The sequence below is a fragment of the Nelumbo lutea genome, chromosome 1 (assembly GCF_056320005.1).
Source record: "Nelumbo lutea isolate HS-2025 chromosome 1, American lotus-T2T, whole genome shotgun sequence".
Lineage (NCBI taxonomy): Eukaryota > Viridiplantae > Streptophyta > Magnoliopsida > Proteales > Nelumbonaceae > Nelumbo > Nelumbo lutea.
This window is the reverse complement of record NC_142684.1, coordinates 61278938-61303267: the sequence shown is the minus strand read 5'-3', so window position 1 is coordinate 61303267 and position 24330 is coordinate 61278938. Positions and strand designations below refer to the sequence as shown.

The 24330-nt window shown below is 41.8% G+C and overlaps 1 long non-coding RNA gene across 1 annotated transcript; it reads right to left on the bottom strand.

Annotated features, from left to right (window-relative positions):
* Nucleotides 1-4431: 4431 nt before the first annotated feature.
* On the bottom strand, nt 4432-5438 carry LOC148874824 (uncharacterized). Its single transcript, XR_016105477.1, has 2 exons — nt 5280-5438; nt 4432-5210 (listed from the first exon to the last, which is right to left on the bottom strand). It is a non-coding gene; the product is annotated as an uncharacterized LOC148874824 (long non-coding RNA).
* Between the last annotated feature and the right edge of the window lie 18892 nt (nt 5439-24330).

Below are 24330 nucleotides of genomic sequence, written 5' to 3'. Positions count from 1 at the left end.
GGTTCAATCAGGTCTAAGCGGTCAAACTGGGGTTATTAATTGAATGGCTGGGATTTTTGGGTCAAAGATCAATGGGCTGATATGGGTCTGACCGCATGGAGGGGTTTTGTATATATGAGTTAATAAGATTAGTTGAAATGAAATCTTTTTAAAATGATGGGTAAACAGGAGTATATTTGGTTGAAATTTGACAGGATGGGGTTTTTGAGCATTCCGGGTTGAATGGTGGGGTTAGATTGGCCCAACTAAGCTTGAATCGGACAGATCTAGAAGGGTATTGATTCAGTCAATTTTGGGCTTCGAAATGAAATCTAGATGCTATGAAGGCGTAAATAAGGTATTTTGAGTTGAGGTTTGCTGTGTAGGTATTTTGGGAGGTCTGGTGGTGTCTGATCCAAGGGTTGAGGTGTAATCGGGGCCATCACATTGGTACCGGGTAGGTTTAATGATGGATTTGAAGGCTTTTGGATTAAAAATTGGGCTTTTTAGGTATTTTAGTGTTTCAGAGGGATTGAAAGGGTCTGATCAAGAATTCCGGGGCAATTTGGGAGTTCGGGTGGCAAATCAAGCAAAAAATCGGGTGTTAATAATGATTTTCTTTGTATTAATAGAAATTGAGACCATGAGACTGAGTAAAGGCACGTTAAGGTGAGACACATTACCTTGGGGAGGAGAAGGCTTCTCTAATTCGACCGAGGAAGAGAAGTAAGCGTAGAATTAATGGAAGAAATCGAGCGTGACTGAGTTGTTTCGGCCGAGCGAAATGGACATAACCACTAGCAACACCACCAAAACCAGCATCAGCTATGGGCGTGCTACCACTCTAATCAACACTCCCAACACGGTCCCTAGAGTTCGAAGGCGAGTCAGAAGTAGAGATCTTGATGAAATCTCCATATAATTAAAAAGGAAAACCCACACTAGATTATAAAGCAGTAGAGTGTCATAAACAATGGTTTTAGCTCACCCAAACCCAGCCCCAGCATCAAAGACAAAGACGTCAGTGACGAAAACTGTGCCAGACTTCCAAATCGGCTTCTTAACACCATATAACAGTCAGTAGATAAATCTCCTCCATAAACGTAGTGCTAGACTGTCATCTTTTTTGTCAATCTCTACTTTTTCTGTCATCGGTGATTGATATCATTTAGATCACTAACGACATCAGAAAGTTGATGCAAATTTTGAAGGGCAAATAAAGAAAAGAGAGAGAAGATTAGGTCATTGGAGTGTTGTCGGTTCCTTTATTAAGTGCTTGAGCAAATCCAGTTCTTGAACAGATCCAATGCTTGAGCAAACCTTAGTGCCTACTACAATTTGCAGCGGCGGTTGTGGAACAAGGGAAGTGAAAGAGGAGGGAAAAGAGAAAGAAAGAGAGATAACGGGAAAGAGAGAACGAGAGATAAGGAGACAAGAGGGAAAGAAAGGTAGCGGAGAAAGAAGGGAGAAAATGCTGCTTGCAGCGGCAGGGATGGTGGGGGCAATGAACAGGGTGCATAGATGAGGGAGAGAGGAAGGAGAAGAGGGGGAGAGAAGGATGAGCGAAAAACTGAGGGAAAGGAAGAAAAATGACGAAAAAGGTTGAAAAAGAAGAAGAAAATAGTAAGGGTACAATTTAATGGCAATGACAATTGTCAAAAATAGTAATGGTGGTTTAAGATAATAGTTAAATAGTAAGGGTACAATTTGTCAATTATGGAAATAGTAGAATAGTAATATGACATTCAAATCAACTTTACTTGTAGATACCATATAAAGTATATATAAGCATGTATATATATATATATATATATGTAAATCAAATTCAATCAACTTAAATTGGATCGGATAGCGGTGGATCTATATTTAATCCAATCATAAACAAATCAAAATCAGGATTGAATTCGAATCGGATCAGGTAATATCTGAATTCGAATCCAATTAAATATTTGAATATTCGATTTGATTTGAATTTGATTAATTAATTATTTTAGATAATTAATAAATATATAAAATAAATATTTTTATTGATATAAAGTATATAAATATATAAATTATTTAAATAACTTAATTATATGTATAAATTATATAAAATAGTTTATATATTATATGTAAAAATTAAATAATCAGTCAAATTTAGATATTTATCAAATCGAATCAGGTCATATCCAAATTCGACTGACTAGATATTTGAATTATCCGAATTCGATTTGATTATGTCGAACATCGAAATCAAAATTGGGTTTTCGAATACCATTGACACCCTACTCTTAAGTGCCTCAATGGGGCTTTTTTTTTTTTTTTGCTTTAAAATAAATTTTGGGGTGAGTACATTTTTTTGAGATTTTATAACCCGCATGGGTATAGATAGAGTACATTATTAGGCTAAACCTTGAACCTCCCCAGCCCGCATTTTGTTGGAAGGCATGTGAACTTATGTATTAGGTATTGAATTTAATAATATAGAAAAATTCCCAATTAGTACCTTGTACCTTGAGTCTAGTGCCACTTTGGTCCCCAAACTTTAAAATGCGACAATTCAGTACCTGAACTTTCAAAACGTGACAATCCAGTACCTGTCGTTAATTAGTTGTTAATAAGGCTACAACTTGGGCCAAGTTGGCCCAAATCCAACCCTAACCCAATCCGAAAAAGTTGGGTTTCGAGTTGGATTGGGTCGGGTTGATGTTCGGGTTAGGGTTAATTAGGGTTGAAATTCATGAACCCAACTTTACTTTGGGTTGGGTTGGGTTGACCCCTTAGCCAACCTGATCCAACCCAAACCCGACTCTATAGTACATGTAATATATAATTTACATTGATTTGTTTATATGCATGATATTTGTATAGCCCCCACCACATAGTATCATGTATTTCTTTTAAGATAATCACTTCACTTAATCCTAATCAAAAAGACTAAAACCTTAATAACATTATTTTTTGTTTTTTTTTTTTGAAAATTTTATTCTTTATCTCCTCTATGTTGTTTGTCACCCAAGAAAGATCTACCGTAAGTCATAACTCATAATAAACTATTGTCATTTCTAACACTTTTTTATCTGAATTTTGTACCAAAAGAACAAAAAAAAAACATCAACAAATAAATACTAATGAAATATAGGATTAATATATGTAGTAAAAGTTGAGTTAAGATCTAAAATTGAGAAATTCTATGAGCTTTTAAGGGATGGGAAGAAGGTTGGGTTGGGCCCAACCCAACCCGAAATTGACTATGGGTTGGGTTGGGTTGGGTTAGGGTTGAAGGAATTTAGTGAGGGTTGGTTGGTCGGGTTGAAGGTCGGGTAGGGGTTTAGAACTTAGGGTTGGCCTCAACCCGACTTAACCCGACTCGACTTGCAGCTTTAGTTATTAACCAACCGTTAAGTGGCATTTGAAAAAGACACAAATTCCCTTTTAGTGTCATCTAATTTTCTTTATCAACCATCCAAACATTGATAAAAAATTAATAGTCTCAAATCCTTGCATGTTCCATGCAAACAAGTTGGGGTCATGTTTGTGTGGGCATTTTGGTGACCCCAACTTTTTCAATAGATTTGGCAAGGATTTGGGACTATTAATCTTTTGTCAATGTTTGGAATGTTGATAAAGAAAATTAGATGACACTCAAAGGCATTTGTGTCTTTTTCCAATGCCACTTAACAGCTGGTTAATAGCAAGTTAACAACAGGTACTGGATTGTCACGTTTTGAAAGTCTGGGTACTAAATTGTCGCATTTTAAAGTTTGGGGGACCAAAATGGCAATAGACTCAAAGTATAGGGTACTAATAAGGAATTTACTATAATAATATTTTGAGTTTTATGTGAATAATAATTGATAGCTTCTGCGTTTTCTACATGTTTTAATCAAATAATAAGAATCTTTTATTATTGTTCATGTTATTTTACTTATTTATTGCTTATATTTAATGGGAAATATTGGGAGGAGGGGGGGTGTTTGGATTTTGAAAATCCAACCCACTACAAATTTTGAGGGTAAAGTTAGGAGGTATAAGGAGGTGAATAGGGTCTAGAATGTACAAAACCTTCTCTGATATTAAATAAGAGAAGAACAAAAGTTGGGGGAAGAATTTTCAAAACAAAAAATTCTTTAAAATACTTTCCATCAATTATATTTCTTTTTATGTCTTGTTTTCCATCAACCCAAACACACCCTCTCCATTAAAAGAAGACAAACGAAGAAGTAAAGTTGCCATTTTTTGTCAGTTGTCAAAGTGATGCCTTATGTACTTATGCCTTGCTTCAAGCTTCTGCTTTCCATGATTCTGTTTCATTATTTTTGGGGGATTTCTAGGGTTCTAAATATCGAACATATTCTGAACTCTTAGTCGACGATGAAAATTTTCCGGGACCATAGTCGAACACTTAACAATTTCGACGTGATAATCCAATCATAACTTTTCATATATACTGAAATTTTGTTATGGCCATAATGCAGTGAAATTTCAACAGAGCATTCTGAAATTTTATTCAACTTCAAATTAATACAGCATTAAGATAATGAATGCAGATTTCGATCGAATTCCACAACTACCAGTCGTTCAACACATTAATCAATCCATTGCAGCAAAAAGGCTGATTCAAATATGTCGCGGGAATACAACAAGGGAAAAGGTCCCTCAGCATCTATCGACAAAAGGCGTATCGCCTCACGAATTGCCTTGTGATAGGCCATGATGTAGCTGTTATCAAAAGACGAAACCATGCTCTTGGCCATGGCTTCCATGAGTTTCGACATTACACCGCTGAGAGGCAGCCTGTCCAAGCAGACGTACACCTCGCCGACGGGAAACCGACTGGTGGAAGAGAAGGGACACGGTGTGCGCATCAGGTCTTGGAGCTGGAGCCGAAGCAATGCCACGCTGGTGTCATCCTTGAAATGGGCCAGCATCATCTGCCGGATCATGGACAGAAGGCTCCCGTAGGAGACCCAGCAGTGGGCCTCGGCGTAGCGAACGGTGACGTCGGGATGGTAGCCAGGTGGTGTTGATGGCTGCTGAGGGACGACGCTGGAGCTCCAGTGAAGTAGGACGCGTGGTACCAGCCTGGTGTTGTGGTTGGCGCCCTCTACTTCTAGCCTCATCTGGGCCTCCATGATCTTCATTTCTTCTTCACCGTTGCTTCCTTCTGAGTGATGATCAGATTCGCTGCTGCTGCTTGCTCCTGATGAATCATATTGGCTGTCCATTATTCCACGGACTGCGCTATGGCCCTGAAAGATTGAAGAAATTAAACAACGTGCAAGAACATAGATGTACGTGAAAGATGGATAAGAACATACCTTACAGAGATTCACTTAGTGCTTTGGAAGAAAAAAAATTAACTAAAGGGAGAGTGGAATAGATCTCCTACCAAACCCAAATCATCACTTATATATGGATTTCTGAGAAGAGAATGAAAAAAAAAAAGGTGTTGGCATTGATGCGTTTCTTAGCAGTTCGATTTAAATGATACGTCACACACATATATATTAATTTAATTAGCAAACACCAATGCAATAGCCACACATAGATTTACCTAATTCTTTCTTGAATTATTGTCAAACTAATCGTGCAATGCACGGATTTTGTAATTTTATGAACTAAGCTTTCCATTTAGGCTGCGTTTGGTAGAGGTGTAAATGAGAATTGGGGTAAACTTTACATCCCTGTTCGATTTTGCAGACATTTGGTAGAGGTGTTAATATACTTCATCAATGGGTGAAAAAGTCCATTCTTGTCAGTATATTCATCGAAAATCAGTGGAAAGTTTACATCGATAAAATTGATGTAAGACTTTACCTTCCTCTTCCTCTGCCCAATAGTTACCTCGCGTCTCCTCTGTCCAATAGCTGCATATCTTTGTTCGACTGAAGAAGAGAGTGAACCAGTGCGACGGCGGTGGCATATAAGAGTTTCGTCCAGAGAGTGAACTAGCTCTAGTGTGTCAATGAGCGGCGGCGTATCAGTGAGCGGTGAGCGTATCAGAGCTTGATCGAAGAAGAGAGTATCAGTGAGCGGTGAGTGGCAACGGCGTATCAGAGTTCGACCTAAGAAGAGAGTGAACCAGTGCGGCAACAGTGGCATATCAGAGTTCTGTCCAAAGAGTGAACAAGCTCCGGTGTATCAGTGAACGTCGACATATCAATGAGCGTATCGGAGTTCGATCGAAGAAGAAAGTATCAGTGAGCGGTGAGCGTATGAGTTGTGAGCGGCAGCGGCGTATCAGAGTTCGATCAAAGAAGAAAGTGAACCAGCTCCAGCGTATTAGTGAGCGGCGAGTGGCATATTAGAGTTCCGTCTAGACCCAGTTCCGATGTATCAAATCTAGTTTCGGCGGCAGCGAGTGGCGTAACAGTGCAAATCTTGCCGGTGTACGCATTAAAGCACTGCATAAGCATTGCTTGTTCACCTTTTTCCGTCGAGACCCAGTTTGAAAATTTACACCATAAAAAACCAAACATGATCGATGTAAATTTTCAAAATCAACCAGTCCCAATTTCCATCAATCACTAAACCGGTTCACATTTTTCTATGGTGTAAATTTTGAATTTACACCTCAAACAAATGCAGCCTTAATTTTAAAATTTTTATTCAATGATTTTAATAATTAATAAGGGCATTTGCACCACAAATATGAGGCAATTTTCGTAGATGTAAAACTATAGGGAAGTTTTAAGTAATTTAAGAACTTATTTGACTAAAAAACCTACCTAATGATGCAATTTATATAAAGAAAAGAACACACTAATTAAAATTAATATATTAGTAACTTAAAATTAATTATGTTAGTTTAGGAGAGGTAGTTGCATAGGACAAATAAGTAGAGGGGAAGGTTGATCAAAGCGTGGAGGTTTAATCTATGTAAGTGAAGTTAATTTAAGTTAAAAATAAAAGTAAGTAACTTCCTTTAGCAATGGCAATTAGGTTTGGGGTAGGGATTATACTCCCCATCCTCGATTTCTAAGTAACTTCCCATTCCTAACCTTGATCGTTGGGGAGAAAATTGAATCCCATCCCCGATCCCCATTGGTGATGGGTTCTCTCCATCGAGGACCCAATTCCTCGAATTCTTTTTCCATTTTAATCAAAAGTTTCTGTTGAAAAAAAAAAATGATTTACTTAATATAAAAACCTCCCCTTAGGTTTCTGTCAATCATAAAAACCTCCCCTCAAATTTCACTTCAAGAAAAACGTCCCCTTTTTGGAAAACTCAACACAAACCTCCCTTCCATTACTAACCTAGACAGAAAACATTCCACTTATGCATTATTTTTTTAAAATACCCATCTTACCCTTGTGTATATAATTTCACAAAGAATTTTACTTAAATAATTCTGAAACTTTAACTTAGAATACCTCATTAACCGTCTTCTTTCAATCTCTCACCCCTAAAACTCAACTCCATCGAGTCAAAAAGAGAGGAAGCACTCAGTCACCTAAACTCCATGAGTGAAGAAGAGAGGAAGTTTTTTTGCTTTAATTCCACCATAGCATGCAAGTGTGATCAAGCATGAGCATGGTGGTACCAGATTCACACTTCTGTTTATATGGTGCCACACATTTGGAATTAAAATCAGCCCAGCAAAGGGCATTTGCAGTCAATGATCCCTGCTACTATATATGAAAACACAGATGCCATACAGACCATCTTGCTCAGTGCAAGTCCGAGCTCATACTGTTCCAACAGCTTCATGCAACCTTGCATTGGAAATATCTTCCTATGAAATAAAGCACATAAATACAAAGATGTTCCCAATGCAAGGCTGTAAAGGCTGTTTGAACGGGCGTTGCACTGTTGAAGCCCAAATCATACTAATTGCCATGACCCTAATGCTTCAACCCATGAATATATTTGGAAATTTCCATCTATATCTAGTCTCAGAAAACAAAAACGCACCAATCGATAAATCATTGTGATCTTTTCCAAGCAGTGACCACACTGATCTAGATCTTCTGTCAAGAAGTTGCAGGGCTCCATCAGAGGTGAGGATGGCTTGAACAGCTGAAAGAGAAGTACTCCCACCAACCCAGTAATTGACATTGCTTTCCCATTTCAGTTTCAACTCACTTGAGACATCCATGGAGAGACTGTAATAAATCCACACTTTCCACTCCATCAGCCACGTCATCAGTTAGACAACAACAATAGTTTATTATTTGTGGACTTATCAATCCCAGATAACAATTATCCTATTATAGCTTATGATAATCATTATCTTGTTGTACTTATCACTTTATCTGTACATTTAATTATGAATTTCAAAATCTGTATCTTCACCTATATAAACTCATGTAACTTCTGCAATTTAATCAATGAGAATTAGCCACTTTCATTGACTCTTGTATGGTATCAGAGCCTGAAGACTAACGTCATGTCTTCTCAAAGTTCTTCGATCAACTCTCAATGTGAGTCCTCTTCCATAAATAATGGATCGGTTACTCTGTCCAATTTCGTGAATGTCAGCACTGTATGCCTACATAGATACAATTATCTCTTATGCTCTATGCAAATTCTCCCTACACTCAATGGGTATCGACTCATTGGTTATATCAATGGATCACTACCATGTCCATCGAAATTTCTTCCTGACACTAATGATCAACAGATCAACCCTAAATTCATCTCCTAATATGAACAAGATCAGCTCATATTGAGTTGGCTCCTTTCCTCTCTCATAGAGCATGTTCTTGTTCAAGTGGTAGGATGCAAAACTTCTAATGAAGTATAGGACCTGCTAAGCCATTTATTTTGTTCCACTAACAAATCCAGGATCCATGATTTGAAGCTGGAGTTAGCACATATTAAAAAAGGCGATCTGTCAGTTGCAGATTACATTCAGAAAATTAAAGGGATTTCTGATGCTCTTGTTGCGTCTAATTACTTTATATCAGATTCAAATCTCATTCACTATCTTCTTGGTGGTTTGCTACCAGAGTATGACACTTTTGTTATCACTATTACTGCTTTTTTTGGATGATTTGACCATGCCAGAAGTGCAGAGCTTACTTCTTACTTTTGAAAAGTTCTTAATTCGCCATGCTATGTCTATTGATTCTCCCTCTACTAATATTGCAAGCAAGAAGGGGGAGAATACCTCTGGCCACTCACAATAGCATTATTTAAACAAACCTCAGAAGTTCTCTTCTTCGGACAACAAGAAACATCCCAACAATGGTTCTAAACGACCCAATGGTAAGGATACTTCTATTGTTTGTAAGATTTGTGGACATGTTGGACACACTGCTGCCACTTGCAAGAAATATCTGGAGCTTCTAGGGGTGAAGAAATTTTCAAACAAGAATGCCAATGTGGCTTCTTGCACTACCTCTTATGTAGGGTCTTCTCATGATTCAGACTGGTATCCAAATTTTAGCACCACGAATCACTTTATTGCAAATCTCAATAACTTGTCCTTACATAATCAATACAATGGTTTTGAGGAAATCATTGTCAGTAATGGTATGCATTTACATATCTCTCACATTGGTTCTTCCACTATTCACACCTCATCTGGATCCTTTGATTTACATAATATCTTGTATGTACCTTGAATCACTAGGAATCTATTGTTAGTGAGCCAATTCTGCAAGGATAATGATGCAGTGTTTATATTTGATGCTTGTGGTTTTCTTGTAAAGGATCAAATGATGGAGAAGACTCTCTTCAGAGGACCAATTAAAGATGGCTTATACAAGGTGTAATCCATTTCTTGTAGCAGTCCTACAGCTTTAATTGGAGAACGCACCTCTAAGGATGTTTGGCACTTGCATTTGGGGCATCCCAGTCATAGGATTACATCTCACATTATTTCCAAATATGATTTACCTATTTCCAATAAAAAATTTTCCTTCTCTACGGCCTGTCCTAGAGGGAAAGCTCATTCTCTTCATTTTTCTTCTAGTACTTCAATCATTATGAAACCATTAGAGTTGATTTTTTCTGATGTTTGGAGTCCTGCACCCACTACTTTGGTTGAAGGATTTAAATACTACTTATCTTTTGTGGATGCTTTTAGTAAATTTATTTGGATATTTCCTATGATTGCTAAATCTCAAGCGCCATCCTTATTTCTTTCATTCAAAATCATGTTGAAAATTTTTTGGACTGTAAAATCAAGCCTCTTACTGATGCTTTTCATTCTATGGGAATTTTTCATCGGCGTTCCTGTCCTCATACGCACCAACAGAATGGTGTTGTAGATTGTCAACATCATATTATTGTGGAGACAGGCCTATCTCTCATGGCTACGACTTCTGCTCTACAAAACAGGTGGTATGATGCTTTTGAGGCATTGTTTTTCTCATAAACAGATTATCTACTCCTACGCTTTCCATGGCCTCCCCGTGGTTTAAATGATTTGGAATTGCTCCTGATTACACGTTACTTAGGGTTTTTGTTTACTCATGTTAAGTCTATTGAAATTCTTGGTTCTCAACTCTTTTTCATTTTTGTTGGTCTTCTCATCGTTTTTTCGTTTTCCTTTTCCCTTTTACCCTAATAGAAGTTTCAATAATCCAAAAGAAGGCTCCTTTATTTGAAATTAGAACTTTAACCAAGAATATGATAGAGTAATGGAAAGCTGAAGTTTGGTGTTTTCCTCTGTTGCATCAATTTAAGTAGAGATGCATACAAGGAATTAGTGTTAGCAAAAAAGAGATTGTAAGGATGTTCTTTGAACATATTAGAGAAGGGTGGTTCTAATGGAGAGTAAATTACTTAATTTTTTTAAGTTGTTTCACATGTTCTCCTCTATTTGGATGAAGCATCTATCAAGCAAGTGTTGGATTCCAACATTGTGTGGATCCTTGTCTATCATTTTCATTTTCTTTTACCCTTGCTTATTTTTGTCCTTTAATGATACATTTTATCTCCCTCCACTTCACCTTTGATGCATTCTTCCATTAAAGAATAAAATGATTATATGAAATTGATGACTTTTCTAGTAATGATCTGCCAAAGAGTTGGGGTATAATACATTAATACCAAGCACCTATCCAAAGAGATTTAATATATTTGAGGTGGTCCCCGTCTCTCCACCCTTTTTTGGTGAATTTAAGTTGATCATTAATGGATACAATTTGGAGAATCTAGGGGAACATCCTATAGGTGGGTCTATCAGAGATTTTGTTACCAATCTTTCTTCACATTTTTTCATTGTATATTGCATATTTAATTAGATCATCAAAGTAAACATTGTTCTAATTTCTTTTTTTTTTTTGTTTTTCTTTGTAGGTTAAAGATGCAACGAGTGATTCTTAAAGCATAGTTGAAGGCAATTGATAATTCTTTTATATTTAAAAAATGTCCTTTTTTTTTTTGAAATTCATGTAGACTTTATTCATTGAGAGAAATTTGACATTTGTAATACGTTTTAAACTATGGATGTATTTGTTTTGGTAGAACAATGGATATATTCAAATTATATGTGACACATATTGAATTATAACAATAATATAAGTATTTTCTAGAAGTTATTATATAATTTTTATGTGATGTATGAATAAAATAGGTGTTGCTTTAATGTGGAAGTCCTAATTGTCATTATTTTACTATTTTATTTGGAATATGGCCACAATTTTTCTATAGATTGAAACAATTAGCTATAGTTTTCCAAGAAATTGTGGCCATATATTGCATCTTTTAACCATAGTTTGTCAAAAAACCATAGCTATGGGTTAGAGTATTTAACTTCAGTTTTAGCAAAAAAACTGTGGTTATAGGTTAGTACATTTAGCTATGGTTTTGTAGCAAACCGTAGCTATAAATAGAAGAATTATAGCTATGGTTTTAAAAAAAATCGTGGTTATAGATTTGGGTATATATCTATGGACAATTTAAAAATCGTAGCTATATACATCTTTTGGCTACAGTTTAGCCCATGGCTAAAGGTTCATCTAGTTTGCATTAGCCCTTTAGCTACGGACAAATACGGTAGCTATATATAGGTTATAGTCACGGATTAGTTGAATCGTAGTCGTAGGCTATAGCCATGCAAACATGGGCTACGGTTTTCTATCTGTAGCTAAACCGTAGCTATAGGTCTATAGCTACGGATTTTTTGACCTTTAGCCACGGTTTTGTCCGTAGCTAAAGGTCATATTTCTTGTAGCCCACAAGTGGGAGACTCAGTGGGCTGATCATCAAACACCTATATAAGGGCACACTGCTCTAGATCACTAGGCAAAGTATTGATATGATATGCCTGGTATGGGGTGTATCATATTGTATCTTTGGGCTTTGATACACCTATTTAGTGGTGTTTTTATAAACTCAAATAATATATAGGGTCCGACTATGATACCAAAAAGACATCATATTGGATAAACTTACAACCAATCAACTGGTATCATAAAAGAGGTGCCCAATTAGGTGGTATTCAATAAATTCACGAGGGTGCTTTGTTTGGTCAAATCTTTTCTGATACAAGTATTTTCGATATCATATATATGTATATATATGATTAAAGTATGAATACACCTTTAACGATACATAAAGGCGTATCAATAGTTTAAACCATGCCCTAAATAACACTCTATCCATTTTGATTCCCCAAACCTTCTTGTACTTATAACTTGATGTTGCTCAATCTGAGGTGGTGCACAAATTGAGGAGAGTAACCAAATAGTCCTTGTTGGCAGGGTGGGTCCGAGCTACAAGGATGAGACTGCGCTTCAAGACTTGTGATCAAGAAAGGAGAAGTCAGAGGCCCGAAGAGTTATCCTTGTGTAAGTACTCTGACGCTCAAGTCAATAGGAGGTGGTAGATGGTCGGGTTGAGCTTATAAGGATGCTGGTCCGAGCTAAGTAGCAGTACTAGTGTTAGAAGTTGGGTCCCTTACCTTGAGCATGGAGTACCATTTTATAGCCGAAGATCCGTGTCCTGGTCGGATTGGGTTTCCGGGATTATCGGGATGAGGTTAGCTGCTGAGGTATTCGGGATAGAGTCTCATTCCCCAGCGGAGTCGTCTTCCTTACTCCTCTTTTATCTATAGTTGTGCTCATCTGTGTGACGTATGGCTGATGTGGCTGAAATGATAAGATGGGGGGCCCACAATAATAGCATAGCTCGACCGAGATATGCCAATGTTGCCAAGCTATGCCAACATGGCCGGGCAATGACTGGGCGGCCACGTGTTTCTTAGGACCAGCTTAGCCATGACCCGAACACCACTCCCCCAATTCTGAAGTCGATGAATGAAGTAGTCCCAATTTGTTCCTTGGCGACTACCGTAAACTTGGGATATGGGCAATATGGAACATGGCTGAGGAATCTTTCCATCATCGACTGTAGAACTCCAAGAACTTTGACTTCAGAATCCAAACACCACTCCCCCAGTTCTAGAGCCGAGGATGGGGAATGCTTGGCCTGAAGTGTTGCACAGTCGCGTAGCTCGACAGAGCACCGAGGTGTCGAACTGAGCTTTGAGGTCTGTCTTCCTGGTGGGGCTGAGGAATGGCTCTGATTCATAGCGGAAGTTGAGCTCCGGTGTTGAGATCACTGTGATGCTCAGCCATGATGTGCCGAGCTCCGAAGTTGGGGCTTATCTCGATCGGGTGCCGAGGAAGGGGTTTCTACAGCCGGTGGGAGGCCAAGCTTCGGAGTTGAGGTCGTTGTGATACTCGACCATGGTGCACCAAGCTACAAAGTTGGGGACCTTAGAGGTGTCGATCTATAGAGCTGAGGCGATTGTGATGCTCGGCCATGGTATGCCAAGCTTTGAAGATGGGGGCTTTAGAGGTGCCGAGCTATTGTGATGCTTGCCTATGGTATGCCAAGCTTCAAAGTTAGGGGCCTCGCAGGTTCTGAGCTATTGTGATGCTCGGCTATGGTGCACCGAGCTACGAAGTCGGGGTCTCTGCTCTTCTACTGAGGAACTTGCACATGAAATTTTGAATTCTGAGCACCACTTCCCCAATTCTGAAGTCAAAGAGAGGGGTGCTCAGTTGAGGCATAGCAAGGACTCCTTTGGTTGGAATTTACTGTTGGGCATCCCGAAGAAACCAGAAGAGCTAGTTAACCCAATGGGACTAGGCGAACCTTGAGCATCTATGTCGTTGGTTGGGCTGCTACTATAGGGTGGACCAAGGCAATTAATGCCTTGACTATTACTTGTCAAGGTCATTGCTTCGATTCCTGAGGCAATAGTCACGTCGATTGGTTTTCCTAAGCTTTTTTAGGGCGGCACTTGATCCTCACCACAGATCTGGTGTTGATTCGTGTTCCTGTGAGTTATAAGAAAGGGTGAATGGGCATTTCCCCTTTGCCATTTGCAAGAGGAGTTGCTTGGATAGCTCAATAGGGTGTTGTTTGCGTTGCTCGACATTTTGTTTTTATTCCTCGGCTTCAAACTCAGTAAGATGTCTTCCTCATCTTCCCATTCTTCTTCCACTTCTAGCTCTTCTAGTTCTAGTGAGTCTGATTATGAGTTTGAGGTTGGGGCTTTCAAGGATGCCAAGGTTGAGGAGGCTGAGGTTGGTCCCTCTAGGGTAGAAGCTGAGCTTCCATTGTGGGCTAGTCGTCAGTTTAGGACCACACCCTGCATGTTGGACCTCGAGGACATGGCTCAAATCCGAGCTATGTACGACATCCCCAAGGAATTCCGAATGAGGTGCCTGCAACACGGTGAGATGGCAATTGATGCTTGGCTCAGTGAAATTTGTGTGTACAAGAGTATTCTAGAAGTCGAGCTGAGGTTTCCTCTGAATGAAGGGGTTGTCGAGGTACTTGCATGGTACCGAGTACTGTTGGTGCAGCTGATGCTGAACTCCTTTAGGTTTTTGGTCATCCTTCTGTCCTATTGTGTCGTTCGTGATATCGAGTTGACCCTGGGTATGGTGGGCTTCCTTCTTCAGCTCAAACATCACCAACAGGGCTACTACTACTTCCCGACTAGGAAGAACATCAAAGCGTTGGTCGGGGCCCCCTCTTCTATGAAGCACTAGAAGGAAACTTTCTTCTTTGTGCACTATCCCATGGACCTCCCCTTCTGGCCACACTACAAAAGCCAAGAACAAGAGTGCCCCAACCTCAATGGTATGCACTTACTTGGGAGGAAAGGTCGGCTCTGAGCAAGATCCACGAGATAGACGTAGCTACGTATACATGCTCGGAGATGTTGATGCTTGGGGGGCTGATGCGTAGGGTGGTCGGTCTGTCCTTTTCGTTGTTTTATTTTCCCGTACTGTCTTTTCTTATATGATCTTGTACTTATTATCATGCTTTTGCGATGCAGGTGTAGAAATGGCAAGTGAAGAGGAAATCGTACGTCGGATGAAGGAGAATTGCCAGAGGCAGAACTGGGCTAGCATGGCATCGCAAGTTCGTCTCAAGGTAGTTCCTCCTCCGAGGTCTTCCGAGAGGGTGCCTCATCGCCAGAAAAGGGCTCGAAAGTAGGGGAATGACAATGAGGATGTTGTGGTTGTGGATGTTGGGGAAGCTCGTCAGGCTGCCTTCCCTTCACGAGTTGAGGTGGGGAGCAGTAACTCCGATATTCATGTGCCACACTGAACGATCCGCAACCGGGATGAGCTGGAGACCCCTAGGGTTCCCAAGCAGCTACTCTACAGGATGATGACGGCCTACATCACCGAAGAGGTTGGGATATCGGGAGTAGCACCTTAGAGTGCTCACTCATTCGGGTTATGTCTCAGGTAAGTTTGTACTTAAGTGCCTTCATTGTGTTTAGTATGTTTCCTCATACTAACAATGTTTCTTGTGTCTATAGAATGTATGCTCAACCATTGTTGTAGTTGATTGCCTTCGTGAGTTGTGGCACTGGTACGAGAAGGAGCATTCTGAGTACCTGCAACTGAAGGAACAATTGGCTGAGTTTTAGGCAGCTGGGGAGAGAACTGGTACACTGGAGAAGGAGGTGGCCGAGCAGAAGGCTCGGTTGGTCGAGCAAGTGGAGTTGGTCTGTGGCTTGAAGCATGAGATCACCGAACTGAGGGCAGAAAGGGAACGACTAAAGCAAGAGGTCACCGAGGAGGCAGTGGCGTGGTACAAGGTCTCAGTAGAGCTTCGGTAGGACATAGATCAGTATGCTTCCGCTTCCTTCGAGGCTGGTTTCAACGTCTTCCAACGGAGAGTACTACTTCACTGTTCCAAGCTAGCGAATGTTGCATAGACTTGGGAGGCCAATGACGACGAAACATCCCCAACCTCGGATGAACTTGTTGATGAGGAGGGCGGAGGCGGTGATGATGATGAAGATGGTGGTGACGAGGCTGCAAATCTCCTTTCCGTGGATTGAACTGTTGCAGGTTCCTTTCTCTCTTTTTTTGTTCTTGTAATGGCTCGGTATGCCAAGCTTTCACCTGCTATATTTGCTATTTAACTTAATGAAATTTTTTGGTTCTAAATTTGTATAATCATTTTTTTCTTTTTTTATTCTTTGGGTTCCTCGGCCTTGTCTTGGCCAAGGTTTGAGTTGGCTGACTTCAACCTCCGACTGGTGAAGCGGGAGTGTATTCCGAGCTCTCATCTTTGGGATGCTCAGTTTCCAGTCTCGGAAGCCTTTGGGGCCCTTCGAGGGCTAGCCATTGCTCAACTAGCTTTGACCGACTTAGTTAGTAGGTGAGCGGAGTTTGATTGACTGTCCTCAAGCCTTGATGGGCAGGGGCGTTCTTCTCCACTTTAGGCTCAGGTCGTAGGCAGCTGAGTCAAGTTGGTTGGCAATATGCTGCTAAGCTATGCATTGTTGGCTTGGGCCGTTTGGAGGTCAGCCGAGTCAGGTTGGTTGGCAATACGCTGTCGAGCTATACATTGTGGGCTCAGGCCGTTCGGACATCAACTGAGTCAGGTTGGTCGAAAATATGCTGTCGAGCTATACAATGTGGGCTCAGGCCATTCGGAGGCCAGCCGAGTCGATGAGTTGTACCGAGCTACACATGTGTTGTGTGGTCGCGTAGCGCAGTCGTGTAGCTCAGTTTTGCAGCTCAATCGTGTAGCCCAGTTTTGCAGCTCAGTTGTGCAACGCAGTGCTTGTGCAGTGGTGTGTGTGTGTGTGTGTGTGTGTGTGTGTGTGTGTGGTGTGCGTGTGTGTGCTGTGTCAGGCAATCAACACTTTGCTTGAACAAGGTGCTCTTTATTATCATCGAATCATTGATAGTACATCCGAAGGTTTCCTATGTTTCAACTCCTCAATATTGGTCGGCCATCAAGGTCTTCGAGCCTATAGGTGCCCAGACCAAGAACTTTGGTGACTCTATATGGCCCTTCCCAATTTGGTCTGAGCTTGCCCTCTCCGAGCACGGGCACTATGACTTTTCAGAGGATGAGGTCACCTATCTTGAACTCACGTCTTCTAACTTTGGTGTCATAGTATTTTTCCATCCTTTGTGGCTGTGCTACCATCTTGACATGTGCTCGGTCCCGGGCTTCTTTGATCAGGTCCAACTCTGTGTAGAGGTCCTCATCATTTTGGCCTTCATTGAAGAACGCAGTCCGGAGGGTTGGACAGCCAATCTCTACAGGTACCATAGCTTCGGCTCTGTAGGTTAGGCTGAAGGGTGTCTCTCTGGTGGTTGTCCACAGAGTAGTCTTGTATGCCCAAAGTATGCTCGGTAGTTCCTCAACCCACCTTCCCTTGGCCTGGTCTAACCGAGTCTTCAGGCCATGCAATAAGGTTCGGTTGGTTACCTTTGTTTGCCCATTGCTCTGAGGTCAGTGTACAATAGTGGTTCGATGATCGATCTTCAGGTTGAAGCAGAGGTCCTTGAACTTTCGATCGGTGAACTATGTCTTGTTGTTTATGATGAGTATGCGCAGAATACCAAATCGACAGACAATACTTTGTCAGAAAAAGTTCCAGGCATTGTGTGCAGTAATGCGTGCTAGACTTTTAGCTTCCACCCATTTGGTGAAATAATCTATCACCACTAGGAGGAACTTTTTCGAGCAACCATGGTGGGGAAGGAGCCGAGGATGTCCATCCTCCACTGTGCGAATGGGCATGGGCTAGTGATCGGCTTCAGGGGGACTGTAGGTTGGTGATGGAGATTGGAGTATCGTTGACAATTGTCATATTTCCAAACTAACTGGGTTGCGTCTTGCTTCATCGTCGGCCAGAAGTACCCTTTCTGGAGTGCCTTGTGTGCTAGGATGCGTGTGCTAGGATGGTCTCCGCAGATACTTTCGTGGATCTCCCTGAGGACGTAGTCTGCTTCAGATGGGGAGAGGTAGAGCTGACCTTGGATAAGGCAGTACCGACCTGACCTATGCTGGAGTCTCTTCGCTTTTGTCCGATCTTTTGGGAGTGTACCTTCTCAGAGGTATTGTGCGATGGGGTCCATCCATAATGGGTTGTGCTGTACCGGGAGGAAGAGGAGAGCTATCGGTGCGATGCTCGGCTGGGCCAATGTGTCCAACCAAGCTGTCTTGTCGAGGTCAGTTTTCGGAGAGCTAGCTAACTTGGATAGCGCATCAGCTCGTATGTTCTCGACTCGAGGAATCTGCTGGATGTTCAAGTGCTTAAGTCGTTGGATGAGCTCTTGCACCTTCTGCAAATAACTTGCCATTGTGGGCGTTCGTGTCTCAAACTATTTGTGGATATGGTTGACTACCAACTGAGAATCACTGAAGGCTTCTATTCTCCGAGCCAACTGGGCATTCTTGTCTCACTTAGCTCTACGCTCCATTTGATCAAGTGGCCAAATGCTTCCGGCCTTTGGAGAAGTTGTTTGAGTGGCTGGTCGGTGAACACTCGAATACTATGGGCCTAAAAGTATGGCCTGAGCTTTCTGGCCGAGGTGACCAAAGCTAGAGCCATTTTCTCCAAGTTGGAGTACCAGGTTTCCGCGCCACTAAAGACTTTGCTGGTGTAGTAGATCAGCCTTTGTACCCGGTCTTCCTCCTTAACTAGTACCGAGCTGACGACCTCATCCTCGGCCGAGAGGTAGAGCAATGGCTCATCCCTTGGGCTTAGCTTGGTGAGGAGAGATATCGAGCTTACGTATCGCTTTAGTTCTTGAAAGGATCGTTTGCATTCCTTGGTCCATTGGAAGTCCTTTGGTCTCTTAAGGGCTTTGAAGAAGGGCAGACACCAGTCCGTGGATTTGGACATGACCTGCTAAGGGCGGCTACTCTACCGGTGAGTCGTTGTACATCTTTGTGAGTTTGGGGCGATTGCATGTCGAGGATGGCCTGTATTTTCTCTAGATTCACCTCAATCCCCCTTTGTGCCACCATGAACCCTAGGAATTTACCCAAGCCAACCCCGAAGGTGCATTTGGTTGGGTTCAGCTTCATCTTATACTTCCTAAGGGTACCAAAGACTTCTTTTAGGTCAGTAAGGTGATGCTCGGCTTTTATGCTCTTCACTAGCATGTCATCGACGTACGCTTCTACGTTTCGTTCGAGCTAATTCTTGAACATCTCATTCACCAGCCGTTGGTAAGTGGCATCGACATTCTTGAGGCCGAAGGGCATCATTTTGTAGCAATATAAGTTGTAGTCAGTGATGAAAGTTGTTTTCTCCTGGTCGTTGGGGTGCATTCGGATTTGATCATACCCTGAGAAGGCATCCATAAAGCTGAGGAGTTCATGGTCTGCCGTTGCGTCAATGAATTGGTCGATCCTTGGTAGAGGAAAGTTGTCTTTGGGGCAGGCTTTGTTTAGGTCAGTGAAGTCGATGCATATACTCCACTTCCCATTGGCTTTCTTCACCATTACCACATTGGCTAGCCAGTCAAGGTATTTGACTTCCTGAATGAAGGCGGGGTCGAGCAACTTTTTCACTTTGTTTTTGATCACTTGCCATCGTTCTATTGCGAAGCTCCTTTTCTTCTACTTGATAGGTCGCTAGCGGGGGTCGGCGTTCAAGTGGTGTGTGATGACTTTGGGGTCGATTCCCAGCATATCCACCATCGACTAGGCGAACACGTCGGCATGGTCCCTCAACAGCTGCACAAGCTCTTCCTAGAGGCGGTCATCTAGGACTTGTTCATGGGCCGGGTAGCCCGATGGCCCCGCCCGCACCCCTTCCGGGCTTGGTCATATAATTAGGCCCACGGGCTTGACCTCGAGCCAGCTCGGGATTTGTCAAAAAAGCCCGGCCCAACTCAGTATTATATATTTTATAAAATATATAATATGTATTTTATATATTATATAAAATATAAAAATAATATAATATTTATTAAAATATATATTTATAATTTAATATATATATATACATATTTTATTCTTTTCTTTATAATTTTAATCTCTCTCTCTATTCAAGTGCTTCAACATTAATAATAGTAATAGTATAGGCTAAATTTTGGGCTCGGGCCTAGGCTCGGGCTTCGAGCTTTTTATGAGGGCCGGGCTCGGGCCCAAGTTGTAGGCCCAATGGTTAAGCCGGGCTTGGGCTCGGGCCTTAGAAAAAACTGTTAATACATAGTAAAAGCCCGACCCGACCCATGAACAGGTCTATCTAGGAGAGAGCCGACCTGGACTGTCCTCTCGGGGTCTTCTTCGTTGAGCAGCACTCGGATGAGGTCTTCGACAGGTTGGCCGCGTTGTGCCCTCACCTCATCCCTTAGATCATAAGCTTCTACCATTAATGTTTTCGTAGTTGGGTGTGGTCCTTGGCAGGAGAGCAAATAGCACTGTCGTGCAGTTCTTTGGTCCCCACATGCTACCTCTATGCCAATTCGGTGGGGAACTTCATGGCAAGGTGGAATGTGGAGACCATAGTCATTGCAGTAATGTCACCATCTCCGATCAATAGGGGAAGGGTTATTCTCCCAATGGGCAGGAGAGACTCCCTAGAGAAGCCCATCAGAGGAGTGTTGACGAGGGTGAGGTGCTCTTTGTCGATGTCGAGCCTCTCAAATGCGTCCTCGAAGAATACATTGGCAGAACTACTTGTATCAACTAGGATCCGCCTTATCTCAAAGTTGGCAACCTCGGCTGTGATCACCAGGGCATCGTCATGCGGGGTTTGAACCCCCCGGAGATCATCGTTAGTGAATGTAATGGATTGGTCGTGCTTCTTCTTATGCCCCCGGTTGTCGATCTTGCATAGTCATCCATACTTCTTGCTTCCCGATCTACTTTCCCCTCCTGCGGCGATTCCTCCTGATATGACATGGATCACACCAGTAGAGGGCTCAGGGTGGTGGTTGAGCATTCTCCATGCATTGTTCCTTCTATGCCAGCTTCTCGCTCTTGTCAACGAATCAACCAAGGTATCCACTCCTGATTAGGTCTTCAATGTGGTTATGCAGGTCAAAGTAGTTCTTTATGTCATGGCCATGGTCTCTATGGAACTCGCAATACTTATCGTGGTTACTTTTGTTGCTTTGCATTTTCATCTTCTCGGGCCAACAAACGTAGTTGTGATCATGGATTTGCATCAAGACTTCAGATCGCAGCATATTGAGTGATGTGAAGTTCCAATAGGTCGCTAGGGGTGCCTATAGTCTATGGTCGGGTCGGCAGTCTTATCTCTTATGGTCCTAGTCTGATCTTTCTGATTTTCGCTCCTCAGTATCTCTCCTCTTCTTTTCGGGCCTCTCTTCCTCGTCCCACAACTTTGTCTGCACTTCTTTTGCATTGATATACTTCTACGCGTGGCTCATTAGTGCAGCCATGGTTTGTGAGGGTTCTTGGAGATGGAGAAGTTGAATGGCGATGGACGGAGGCCGTGTTGAATAGCGGTGACAGCCACGAACTGGTTTGGGTTTCTAACCTGTAGTGCCTCTTTGTTGAATCTCGCTAGGTAGTCCCTAAGAGGTTCGTTTTTCCTCTATTGTACCTGCATGAGATTGGCCAAGGTCTTCCAATGCTTTTGACTTGTTGTGAATTGTGCACAGAGTTGAGTTTCCAACTGCTCCCATGACGCTATTGAGCGTGGAGACAGAGAGGAATACTAGGTTAGGGTTGGACCTATAAGGGTGGCTACCAAGGCTTTGCACATCAGGCCCTCTAAAGATCTGTGCAACATTAAATGAGCTTTTAGTGCCTCGATGTGGTTGATGGGATCAGTGTTTCCATCGTACTTGTCAAGCTGAGGTGCCCGCCATCTTGTGGGAGGTACCTAGTACACAATCTCCTTGGTGAAAGGTGGTTCCTTGGTAGTGGGTGCAGCTGGTTGCGCAGGCTGATCTACAACTGGCGTTGTGCTTCTCTAGTCTTGGCTGCGCTCTAGCTCTTTCAAGTGCTACTGAAGTTCCTAAATCTCGCTATCCCTATGGTCTGGGACTGCGGTGTGCGTTGCCCTTTCCTTCTTGGGGCACGCAATGCGGTCTTTCATGGAGCTGGATTCGGCAATGGAGACCACGTGAGGTGGCGTTCATCTGTCGAGCCTTTCCTTGGCGGGGATCCGTGTGGTTTGGTGTGTTCTACTGTGAGAGTGGGTGGAGGGGGTTGACCTTCTTGTTGTATCTTGCTTTTCTTAGTTGGATCGTGCTACACCCTTGTTTGCTCGGCTCGCTTTGGTGTCCTCAAGGTGATGATCATCCTTCGTACGCGTCAGGGCATAAGGGGGGACAGTCTTACTGGGCGGTGTTGCGAATCCTAGGTTTTGCATCATTTTAAAGATCTTATCAACCTTTTCTTGCATTGCTCGGAACTACATAGGATCGACCGTGGCTAGAGGATGTGGAATTTCTTGATGCGGAGGGCTATAGTGCCAAGACTCCCGAGATGGGGATCGGCCTATTGATCGTTTGGGCTGGTTCTTGGGCATCTTGATCGATTTCTTGATTGCGCGGTGAGGAATGGAGGATTTTCGAGAAAGACTTTTTGTGTGTTTGTCATAGACAATGCCAATCTGATGCTGCTCAATCCAAGGTGGTGCACAAACTGGGGAGAGCAACCAGATAGTCCTTGATGGCTGGGCGGGGCTGAGCTACAAGGAGGAGACCGCGTTTCAAGACCTATGATCAAGAAAGGAGAAGTCAGAGGCCTGAGGAGTTATCCCCAGGTAAGTACTCCAATGCTCAAGTCAGTAGGAGGTGGTAGATGATCAGGCCAAGTTTATAAGGATGCTAGTCCGAGCTAAGTAGCAGTACTGGTATCAGAAGTTGGGTCCCTTACCTTGAGCATGGAGTACATTTTTATAGCCGAAGATCCATGTCCTGGTCGGATTGGGCTTCCGGGGTTGTTGGAATGAGGTTAGCCACCGAGGTATTCAAGATAGAATCCTATTCCCCAGCGGAGTCGTATTCCTTACTCTTCTTTATCCGTAATTGTGTTCATCCGTGTGACGTGTAGCTGATGTAGCTGAAAGGATAAGATGAGGGGGGGGCACAATAATGGCATAGATCGATCGAGCTATACTGACGTGGCTGGGTGATGACTGAGCAGCCACATGTCTCTTAAGACCAATTCAACCATGACACAAACATAACTCTTAACTCACATATCCTGCTTAACTCTTTTCCACAGCCAACCTAGCCGACCATCACTTACAAAGTTACAATGGTTACTAACTTTGAGTATTTGAGAACTCCTTGAAAATACTTATTCATATATATATATATATATATAAAAGAAATACTTATTGATCAATAAATACTTTAAATAAATATTTATTTGAACCTATTTTTCAAATGCAAATAAATGTTTATTGGTGTGATTAGAGCCTAAAATAAGTATTTATTCCAATAATCACTTATTTTTAAGCACTCCCAAACTTATCCTTTCACCTATCTACTGGTTGAAAAGAATTTTGTACCAAATCGCTATTAAATTCATTCTGTTTTATTTTTTAATGCATTTTTAATCTCACAAATAAAGTTAATACCGTCATCGTTTTGATCATTTCCGTGCACGAAACTGTTGGGTTTTTAGAAAGCGTATGGAATAATTTTTTAGAACAAACACCGGCCAATTTCAGATTCAAACTGTCGTTGGTTTTGGACCGTCTTCTTCACCTGTACGCCAACCAGACGGTCTAATCGGGTGTTTTTTGCGATCCATTTTCGTGCAACCATATAGTACACAAATTGTAATTATCGGGTTTATGCGAGTCCCATAATATGGGTTCGGTTTGATCCATGGGTTCCAACCACTCATGCCCTACACGGGTCGTTTTTGTTGGAGTAAGGATCAATTTAGTGGGCTATATGACCAATGATAATTTTTCACATTGGGACCCACCATCTTTTAATTTCTCACTGACGTGTGGCATTATCATTGGTTTCCACGTTCAGCTGATCTAAATTTCTTTTACCCTGCCATACTTTGTTCCATTCAATGTATTTAGGCCAATTCAGAACCGAATCAGCACAATTCATTTAAAACTATCACATTAAATTCCATTTACAAGTAATAATATTATTAATTTTAAAATTGATTTGTATTAATTGAAACTCTATTTAAAATTTGAAAATAATAATATCTAAGGACAAATTACTAAA